Genomic DNA, 10385 nt, shown 5'->3' on the forward strand with positions numbered 1-10385 from the left:
GCATGCAAATGCAACTATATGAAATCACATAAAAATAAACAAATATGTCCTAAATGAACAATCATGCAAAAATATGAATAAACTACAACTAAACATGCAATATGAATCTATATGGACACACACTACTAATTCTTACATTATCACCCCCAAACTTAAAATTTTCAATGTCCTCATTGAAGACAATAATAAGGATTTCAGGCATACCTAGTCGTCAGAAAGATCACCTTCTTCGGGTGGAGGATCAGGTGGCCAATCAACCTCGACACCAGTGGCTCAGAAAATAGTGCCCAAAGCCTGTGTCAAATCTGCAGCAAAATGACGGTGAATGTTGTGCATGGCCTCCATACGCCTAGTCAATCTTCTATAATGGGCATCACCAACACCAGTCTTATCAACTACCTGTTGCATATGAGAAGAACCCTCTATAGGCACGGGAATATCCGTCCAGCCACTCTATATCATCAAAAATATATCCCAACCCCTTATCATGGGGTGCACCTAAGATTGAATAACTCAAGTGATTTGGCATTCAGTTGAGCTCAAGTGTGGGAGCTTCTTGAATAAATGGTTCAAAATGATCCTGAGAAATTTTCAGCTCTACTAACCCAAGAGAATCGAATGGCATATCCAACTTCCTCATCCATGGAGGTGCATTCAAATCCTGAAATTGCTCTGCTCCTTCTTTATCTTCAATAATTGATTCCCCTATTAAGGATCTCTCTAAGGTATCTGACTTTGGCAATTGCTCAGGCTCTAAATTTACTACAGAGTCAACCCACTCTACTTTAAAGCACTCCTCTTTAGATGTGGGTAACTTTATTTCCTTGAACACATTAAAAGTGACCTTTTGATCGTAAACCTTCATCGAAAGCTCTCCTTTTTGCACATCGATCATAGTTCGGCCTGTATCCAAGAATGGTCTCCCCAAGATAATGGGAATCTTTTTATCCTCCTCAAAGTCAAGAATTACAAAGTCATCAGGGAAGATGAGTTTATCCACCTTGACCAAGACATCCTCCACTATACCTCGTGGATAAGCGATGGAACGGTCAGCTAGTTGCAATGAAATGTATGTTGGTTTCGGATCAGGCAGACCAAGCTTCTTGAAGATAGATAAGGGCATCAGATTGATGCTAGCTCCTAAATCACATAAATATTTGTCGAACGACAAGTTTCCGATGGTGCAAGGAATAATGAAGCTTCCAGGATCTTTAAGCTTCGGAGGCAACTTCTATTGCAGCACAGCACTGCATTCCTCCGTTAGAGCAACAGTCTCTAAGTCATCGAGCTTCACTTTTCGAGAGAGAATACCTTTCATAAACCTCGCATAGCTAGGCATCTGTTCAAGAGCTTCAGCGAAAGGTATGTTGATATGAAGTTTCTTGAACACCTCCAGAAACTTCTCAAACTGCTTATCCAGCTTTTTCTTCTGCAGCCTCTTAGGAAAAGGAGGTGGAGGATAGATCTGTTTCTCCCCTGTATTACCCTCAGGAGGAGTGTATTCCACAGTAGTCTTCCTTGGTTCCCTTTCCGCTTCCTTTTGCACTTCTTCTTTAGCCAAAACTTCAGATTTTGGAACTTGAGATTTTTCAGGGCTTGCAACCTTCCCAGGCCTCAATGTAATTGCCTTAACCTGCTCTTCTGCTTCTCTCTTGCCTGGAACTTCTATATCACTAGAAAGCGTTCCTGGTAGTCGATTCAATAAGGCGTTAGAAATTTGTCCTATCCGGTTCTCCAGATTCTGGATAGAAACAGCCCGGCTTTGGCATATAAGAGCCTGGTTTTTGCACATAAGCCTCAACTCCTCCAATTCAGACTTTTCATTCGAAGATAGACCTGCATCATGAGTTTGTTGTTGAATTTGGAGTTGTTATCTTGGTGCAAATTGTTGCTGAAAACCAGGAAGGTTGAATAACTTATTTCCAAACTGTTGGAACGGCTGTTGCATCGCATTCTGATTGTTGCTCTAGCTGAAATTAGGATAATTCCAATTGTCAGGATGATAAGTGTCTGGAACTGGTTGTTGCGATCTCTGGAAGTTGCTCACAAACTGAGTTGATTCACTAGATATAGCGCATTACTCCGTCGCATGCGAACCTGCACATAGCTCACAAACACTGGTTATCTGATTAACACCCAAGTTAGCCAGAGAATCGATCTTCATAGACAACTCCTTTAGTTGAGCAGTGATAGCCATAGCTGTATCCACCACAAGAACTCCTGCTACCTTGCTCTGTAGCAATCTCTGGGCTGGATACTGATATTCATTAGAAGCCATCAGTTCAATTAGATCATAAGCTTCCTCATAGATCTTTGCCGATAATGCCTTGCCTGATGCTGCATCGAGCATGGGTCTGGACTGTGCTCCCAAACCGTTATAGAAGCAATTGATGATCATCCAATCAGGCATTTCATGATGAGGACAATTCCTAAGCATCTCCTTGTAGCGCTCCCAAGCTTCACATAAAGATTCTCCTATTTGCTGCGCAAATTGAGTAAGAGTACTCCTCATTGCAGCTGTCTTCGCCATAGGGAAGAATTTAGTAAGAAATTTCTGAGCAAGATCCTCCCAAGTATTAATTGAACCAGCTGGAAGAGAGTGTAACCAGCTCTTAGCCTTGTCCCTCAGAGAGAATGGAAACAGTCTCAGCTTCACATCATCTTCAGAAAACCGTTGAACTTGAAAGTGTCGCAGATCTCAATGAAATCCCTAATGTGCATATTGGGATCTTCCGTTAAAGAACCCCCAAACTGGATTGAATTCTGCACCCATTGAATTATGCCAAGGTTGAGAAAAATTTATCAAGGCTTTCGTTCATACTGCTGGATCTCCCATTTTAATGAGTACTTGAAACACAAACAAATAAACCATGAGAGTAAAAGAGTCTGAGTCAGTGAACTTTAACGACCACTGATGACAAGCACATAAACTAAAAATTAACACTAAGTCCCCGGCAGCGGCGCCAAAAACTTGTTAGGGCGAAAACACGCACTAAAATTCACGCAAGTATACGCGTTAGCTAGTAGTATAAGATATAAATCAGATTTGTTCCCACAGAGACTGGTTTAGGTTAAGTTCAATTTATGCACATATGCAACAATGTATGGTTATCGCTCAATGCTAAGACAAATAACAAATTGGGTTTTTATTAAACTATGAGATTATACTAAATAACATTAACTAAGAGAATTGAGGTTGAATTACTATATATGACAAACATGGGATTCTAACTTCATTAAATACTTCATTTAATAGCCTTATTGTTCTTAACCTTAGCATGTAATGGTGATGACACTAATCAGATAACACGAAACTAGTAAATGCCAACTTTCATTGTACGAATACCCTACTACCAAGCATCCACAAAAGAGATAGAAGTTGAATAGACACCAATTATGCTTAGTCCTTATATATCTATAAGAATTGAAAACATAACGGTTTAATGCGCAAGTTATCTATCGTGATTACATAGGGCAAGTAAGATGGTTAAAATTACCTACGAATCATGCATAACAAATACATGAACCTATACTAGCATGGCAAGTTCTAAACCTCTATATTCACTGTCGCTTCAATAGAGATTAACACACTATCTTATATGTTAGCTACGCACATAAGACGAATAAGCACAACCAATACTAGGTTATCATACAATCACTACACACCAAGATATCAAAATAATTAACTATTGAAATCCATAATTAAATCCGCTAGAATCCCATGATAACGATTAGCCCATAATTGAACTCATCGTCACCATGGGTTCCAATAAAAGCATGGTATAAACAAGGTCTTAATAAACTGAATAATAATTGAAGTACAAATAAACGAGATCTAGGTTCAACAAGAATGAAAATGAGCATCCAAAGTTACAACTAATTCAAAGAATCACAAGTTAAAAACAAGATCTTCTTTTTCGGAGTTGTTTTGTGCTTCTAGGTCTTCTCCTTGGTATCTCAATCTTCCTGGATGATGAAAACCCTTTTTTAATTATATATACACCCCTAGTGGACCTGGACCCTTAAAATCGTCAAATTCCACTCAAAAAGGCTTTTTCAGCGAAGTCAGCCACGCATCAGCACGCGGCCGCGCGGCACTAGCAGGCGGGCGCCTCCGAACAGGCGGATGCGTGGCACCAGCAGGCGAGCGCCTGCAGCCTTTTTGGAAAATTCTGATGAATCTTATTTTGACTATAACTTGAGTTCTACTCGTCAGAATTAGGCGATTCAATTGTCCACGCGAAGCTAACGAGATTCTCTGTAACTTGACAATGGAATTGGCTTCCAAATCTGATCACTTTTCATCATATTTCCTTTAAAAGCTCCTTTCTTCATTTAACTGATACCTGAAATGCAATAACACAAAAACACATCAAAATACCAACAACTTGAGTCCAAAACACCAATTTAAGCTTGTAATGAAGCGTTCAAAGTGGATATAAAATCCACTTATTATGAGTTTCAACTTCAAGTGTTTGAGAATAACAAAATGTATAAGGAGAACATCAATAGGTGGCATGATAGGGGTCTAGTGCTCAAATCATTTATGCCGGGGCAACAATTTCTTTTGTTTAACTCTCGTCTTCGTCTTTTTCCTGGGAAATTGAAATCGAGATGGTCAGGGTCGTTTATTGTCAAAACTGTGTTTCCACATGGAGAGGAAATTTTTGAGAATGATCCAGGCCAAGAATTCAAGGTGAATGGTCAGCGTTTGAAGCATTACTATGGAGACACGGCAAACCGCGAGGTGGTTAGTGCCATTTTATTTTCCACTTGATCTCGGGATTCTACGTCGAGCTAGCGACGTAAACCAGCGCTTCTTGGGAGGCAACCCAAGCTGGCGGGGCGGCCGCACTGCCCGAAAAAAATAGAAAACAGTAGAAAAAAGGAAGTTCGGGCTGTTGTAATTCTTTTTAAGCCCGAATTTTATTCCCACTAATTCTATAATCCTACACCCACTACCTATAACCCTAATCTCTTCCTATATATACATACACTTATATACAGCTTTACCCATCACTTCTCCTATTCTCAAACTCTAAACCTTTATATACATATCTTCTCTTTCACTTATTCAAATCCAATGGCACCAAAGAGACAAAGGACTCAAGTTAGTAGCAGCACCACTAATTCTTCAAGTGTTGGGGGTGTGAGGCCTAGGTTTGCTCCTCCGGAGGCTGAAGCGGAGTATACGAGGCTGCTATCGAAGCCCATAGCGAAAGAGAAGGGTTTTCTACCATCGGGGAGGGATGGTAAGCTTTTGCAGACGATTCTGGAGATGGGTTGGGTATCTTTTTATGAGGCACCCGCTGCTATGCCCATAAGCGTTGTTCGCGAGTTTTACGCGAACGCGGAGGCGGATAAGAACGGATATCCAGTGGTTCGGGGGTTGACTGTGGACTATATTATGGAGGCTATTCGACGGGTGATTACCGAGAAAGGAGGATTGGGTGATGAAGACTGGGGAGGATTTTGACTTGGACATTATTGTTGCTACGTTGTGTGTCCCCGAGACTCATTGGAAGTTCAAGAGGGACTGGAACAAGTATGCCACTTTTCCTGCCTCTTGCATAAACAGGTTTGCTCGTGGATGGAACTCTTTTATTTGTGCGAACATCATGCCTTCATCACATATGCATGATGATACTATCAATCGTGCAAAGTTATTGTGGGGGATATTGCAGAGCGATTATGTGGATCTTGGCTCCATTATTTATTAGGGTATTCTGAGGTTTCTGCGTGGGAGCACTACGGGGGCTATTCCCTATACGTCAATTGTGACGAAGCTTTGCATGACGGTTGGAGTTTATTGGCCTGCACACGAGCAGCATCAGTTGCCTAGTGCCCCTATTGACAGTTCGACAATAGCAGTGATGCAGGAGTGGTACGGTGGGAAAGCTGACGAGAAGGGGCTCGACTACACTTATGATCACTTTCCGGGTGGCCAACCAGCCGATCAGACATATGCTGGTGGTTCAGCTTAGGCTAGTAGAGTAGCATGGAGACACCAGAGGGGTGAGCCTAGTTCTTCGTAACAGCAGCAGCAAGAAGCAGAGGACATTGTTGGTTTGGGTTCAGCGTAGTATAGGCGCTTGATGAGGTGGATGGATGTGATGCATGACATCTATAACAGGTTTGCACAGGACCTTACCCAAATATTGGGAACAACTTTCAGAGCCACAGGAGTTGACATCTAGTGGCCAGTTTTTGGTGAGGATGTTGTGTACCCGCCTCCTAACACTCCACTCGCGGAGGGTGATGACCATAATGATTCCGAGTAGGTATGCCTGATTCCTTACTATTATCTTCACCGAGAATAGTGAAAATTTTAAGTTTGGGGTGGTAGTTAAGGAATATGTTTGTGTGAGTCCATATAGTTTGCATATTCATAATAGTTTAGTTCATATAGTGTGCATATTTCTCATGTAGTTTTTTATATATTTATTTTGCATGTTAGTATGTGCATATAGTTGCATTTACATTATATCATGATCCCTTAAGTTGCTTTTCCGATTAATTTATGATGTTGATGCGAGTGTAGTGATGTCGTATAGAGGGATGTTAAGTCCTAGCGAGTTGATTTGTATGCTAGAAGCAAAGTAAATTTTCACTAAGTCTTATATATTTCTTCCGTGCTAGATCATGATCATGGTTTGTTTATTTGTTGGGTTTAATCACTTGCTTATATCTAGAATTTATGATATTCTCTTAGTGGCGAAATAACATGGATTTTTGAAAAAATGGACAAAAACATTGGATTTCATTGCTAGTTATTGTGGCTAGGTATCAAATGGCTAGTAGCCGGCTCATATTTATATGAGTAGTCTAGGGTTGAGCGAGATGGAGTGAAACGCACTCGTTCAGAAATCATTTTGTAAAAAAAACAAGAAAAAAATGGAAAACATAAAAAAAAAGAAAAAAATATGTGTTGATGCATAATTGATCACGAGTGAGCTCTATAATAATCGGGTTATTAAGTTCTTAGGGGACTTTGTTCCTAGTGACCTAAGGCTTTTATAGTCTGGGATCCACTAACCTAACGCTCGCTACATGGGTATTATTACATAATATTTTGTGGACCTCACTCATTGCACGATCAAATAAGCATATTTGTGTTTGTTTATGAGTTATCAATGAAAGCATGAGTCCTTGTGTAATTCCAATAAAATTGAAGTATTTTCAGTCATTTTGGGTTTAGCGTATATTCTATTTATAACCTTGTGATTGTGTTGATGAGTAGTGGGTCATGATTATTGATCTAGTTACGAGAGAAAATCTGTTAAGCAATTGCACGCATGCACATTTCAGGCTTGTGAGTTGAATTATGGGATTCGATTGATCTTGTGCGAATAACTGCATTTGTTGAGATATTGCTTGTTGGTTGGTTTAGTTATTCTGAGGGGATCGTTGCATTCATGCATTCTTATTTCGTGTTCTTTGAGTTTGTTTATGCTTGAGGACAAGCATCGGTTCAAGTTTGGGGGTGTGTTAAATGGCATTTATGTCCACTTAGAATGCTTTATAAAGGCTTGAATTGGTGTTTTGTACTCAAGTTGTTTGTGTTTTTTATTCATTTTTGTAGTGTTTTGCATTTCAGGGCATAGCTGAAGGAAGGATGAGATTTAGTATTGTGTTGGTGCTAAATTGGTGTTAGGAAGGTGCATCAGATGATTGCTCATTGATCGCCATCAAAAACCAGCTAATAAAATAGAAGCCAAATCTTTTTCCAGAGGCTTAGCATGCCCGCACTGTGTTAGCGCACGGCCGCGTCAGATTGTCAGAAGTACAGCGCGCCCGCGCTGGGATAGCGTGCGGCCGCACTAGGTCGATTTCATGGAATCCTGATTCTTGTATGATTTTGACTGTTGGAGGCCCAAGATGATTCTACAGCCTATATAAGGCGTAAATAAAATGTTTTAAAGAACGTGATACACAGGAGAGACAAAACAAGGAGAAAAGAGAAGATTGAAGAAGACCGTATAACACAATTTAATGAAGGCGAAGAGGATCTAGTTTATTCTTATGATTCTTTGTTTAAGTTGTAACCTTGGATGCTAGTTTTCTTATTTGTTGAACCTACTACTCTTGTGATCGTACTCTTGTTTATAATTCAGTTTTATAAAGACCTAGTTTATTATACCATGCTTTCATCGGAACCCACGGTGATGATGAGTTCGGTTATGAACTAATCGTTATCATGGGGTTCTAGATGATTTACTTATGGATTTCAATAGTTAATTTATTTCGATATCTTAGTGTGCGGTGATTGTATGATATCCTAGTATTGGTTGTGCTTATCCGTCTTATGAGCGTCGCGAACTTATAAGATAGCGTGTTAATCTCTATTGAAGCGAAAGTGAATATAGGGGTTTAGAACTTGCCATGCTAGCATAGGTTCATGTATTGTTATGCATGATTCGTAGGTAATTTTAACCATCTTATGTGCTCTATGTAATCACGATAGATAACTTGCACATTAAACCTTAATGTTATCAAATTATATAGACATATAGGGTCTCAATATAATTGGTGTCTATTCAGCTTTTATCTCTTCTATGGATGTCTGGTAGTAGGGTATTCGTACAACGAAAGTTGGCGTTTACTAGTTTCGTGTTATCTGATTAGTTGTCATCACCATTACATGCTAAGGTTAAGAACAATGATTTTGAATGAAGTAGTAATGAAGTTAGAATCCCATGTTTATCTCATAAAAGTAATTCAACCATAATTCTCTTAGTTAATTTTATGTTACTTAATATCTTAGTTATAAATAATCTCAACTTGTTATTTGTCTTAGCATTGAATAATAACCATACCATTGTTGTATAAGTGCATTAATTGAAGTTAACCTAAAGCAGTCTCTATGGGAACGAACTAGAAATAATTCTATATTACTTGCGAACACGTATACTTGCGTGAATATTAGCGCGTGTTTTCGTCCGAACAATAGGGGAGGAAGGAAGGAGATTGTGAAAAGGAGAGGAGAAGATCTAGTTGGAACTTGTGGTTCATTAAAAGTCACTAGGTCTCAATCTAAACAAGGTGGAGGAAGCAGGAAAAGTGAGAGGTTAATTCAACAATCAAAGGAACTGACTGTGACTACAAGTACTCAACAAACTTTGATAGTCACAACTAATGATGATGACCAAGGAATTCTAGAGACAGAAGCTGGTGCAGAAGGTAATCGGTATCTTCAAACTTTAAAAGTAAAAGGCGGAAATACAACTCTGTTCTACAAGAATCCAAAGATTCAAGCATTTGACTCCGAGGTGAGTAGAAGAATATTTGAGAAAGAGAACCCAGGAGTTGATCTAGAAGAGCTAAGGCAGATGGAGGAAGAATTAAGAATTCTATGAAGACAACAAATACTGATGCTGTTATCTTTCAAGATCCTTATGAAGATAATGCTTGTAACAGACCAACCAAAGGGGTAGTCATAAGGGAGGTAAGTCAAGCAGATGCTGAAAGATCTCTCATGTCTCAAGAAATCTTAACTGTTGATAGGAGTTATAAGGGGGAAAGAAAAGATAGGGGAGGAGTCCAAGACATCAAAGACTAAAGCTAAAACTGCTAAAAGGAAATCAGTATTTAAGACAACTAAATCACAAATACTGATAGATCCAATCTGTACAGTTGCTCAGTCTTTTGATACTGATGAAATAGCTGAAGAAGAAAATGTCAGTCAAACTCATCAAAGAAGAAAGATTCATGAAGCTGACTGGGCTGAGAAACTAAAGTTAACCTCAGACACTGCTCAAGTTAATGAAGAAGCAAATGTTGTTGTTCAACCAATTACAACCTCTAATACTACTCACGTTGTTGATTCTTCAAACCCAATTCAAGCTGAGTTATAAAATCCTAATTTTGAAAACATAAACTCTGATAAGCCAGAACTTACTCTTGAAGAGAAGAATAAGTTGCTATGGGGAAGCAAGAAATCTGCACCTAGAAGAGATTACTCTGAAATATTAAAGAATATTTACAATGGGAGTTCTCATGCTAGAAAACCTAAAATCACAAGTGGTCTAGAAAGGTTAAATGTTGATCCATCTGTAGGTGATGCTTTGATTATAAGGAAGCATGCAAATCTGATAGAAATTAGAGACAAGGTGATGCTTGAAGACTTACAGAAGATCATATCAGTACAAATTGTTATTGATCTTGTTGGAGAGAAACTGATCTATTTTCTGGAGTCTGGGAGAAGGTTGAGGTTGACACAAGAACAATTAAGAGATAAACCATGGGAGGAATTAGAACTTGTAGCTACAACTCTCAAGGTAACTAATTCTGTAACTTTCAGATGGTGTGTATTTATAAAGAACCTGATACAATTGAAGCAAAGAGGAATGCCTTACAAATCAAACTACATTCCAAAGTACATTGAT

At 39.1% G+C, this 10385-nt stretch overlaps 1 non-coding gene across 1 annotated transcript; it reads left to right on the plus strand.

Moving 5' to 3' along the window:
- The first annotated feature begins 2408 nt into the window (after positions 1–2408).
- Positions 2409–2519, plus strand: LOC141676092 (small nucleolar RNA R71). The gene has a single exon (XR_012556700.1). It is a non-coding gene; the product is annotated as a small nucleolar RNA R71 (small nucleolar RNA).
- Positions 2520–10385: the final 7866 nt, after the last annotated feature.

Source organism: Apium graveolens, chromosome 7 (genome assembly GCF_009905375.1).
Source record: "Apium graveolens cultivar Ventura chromosome 7, ASM990537v1, whole genome shotgun sequence".
NCBI lineage: Eukaryota > Viridiplantae > Streptophyta > Magnoliopsida > Apiales > Apiaceae > Apium > Apium graveolens.